The 818-nt window shown below is 37.5% G+C and overlaps 1 non-coding gene across 1 annotated transcript; it reads right to left on the bottom strand.

Moving 5' to 3' along the window:
- Nucleotides 1-241: 241 nt before the first annotated feature.
- LOC127558440 (U6 spliceosomal RNA) lies at nt 242-348 on the bottom strand. The gene has a single exon (XR_007952830.1). It is a non-coding gene; the product is annotated as a U6 spliceosomal RNA (small nuclear RNA).
- Between the last annotated feature and the right edge of the window lie 470 nt (nt 349-818).

The following is an 818-nucleotide window of genomic DNA, read 5'->3' as shown; positions in this document are numbered from 1 at the left end:
TGCTCTTTGAGATGTTGTATCCCAAGTTCTCATGATCTTTCTAGTAAAACCTACCAGTATCTTGCATAGCCCTGACTATTATTCTTTGATACTTGAATTCTTCCCTTCCAGCTACTTGCAGTATTTTTTCTTAAATGTGGATACTCTGATTTTTAATATGTCATCCTCAGGACTTTTTCAGAATCCTTTCAACAGATGATTGGTAAATTCTTTCTATTTTCACTTTGCCCTATCTAAAAGATAAATTATAGAATGCTTTGTGAATTTATGTGTCATCCTTGTGTGGGGGCCATGCTAATCTCTTCTGTATCATTTCAATGTCAGCATATGGGCTGCTGATGTGAGCACCGGGCAGTTAGGAAGATAGTTTAGATCAGGAACACTTCTCTCCTTATTCCCTTTAGGGGATTGGATGGAATTAATTCTCCCAGACTATGCCTAACTTCATTCACTGAGTCTGACTTTCTGGTAAGTTTTCTGCTTCTATTCTTTCTTCTTTCTTTCTCCTAGGCATGGGTTGTACCAAATCCAATTCTTGAGTGTCAAGAGAGCAACCTAGTTCGAAAGATGAGGCACAAGGTACATGTGATAAAATCACAATGGCATTCTTTTCCCCAAGAGCTACCTTTATTTATGAGAAAAAAATTATAAAAAATGTCCAAAGATGATTTTTATGACATGATTTTGGGGGAAAATGACTACGATAGCTCAGAAGAAGGAAGGGAAAATAAAGGCAGGTTCTTGGGAGTGACAAAGATGTTACTGAAATGTTGGGACTGTTTTAAAGATGCTAACAAGGCAGTCTGGGAGAACTAGCT

This window comes from Antechinus flavipes, chromosome 3 (assembly GCF_016432865.1).
Source record: "Antechinus flavipes isolate AdamAnt ecotype Samford, QLD, Australia chromosome 3, AdamAnt_v2, whole genome shotgun sequence".
NCBI lineage: Eukaryota > Metazoa > Chordata > Mammalia > Dasyuromorphia > Dasyuridae > Antechinus > Antechinus flavipes.
Note: the sequence above shows the minus strand (reverse complement) of the source record. Positions and strands in the feature narration are given on the sequence as shown.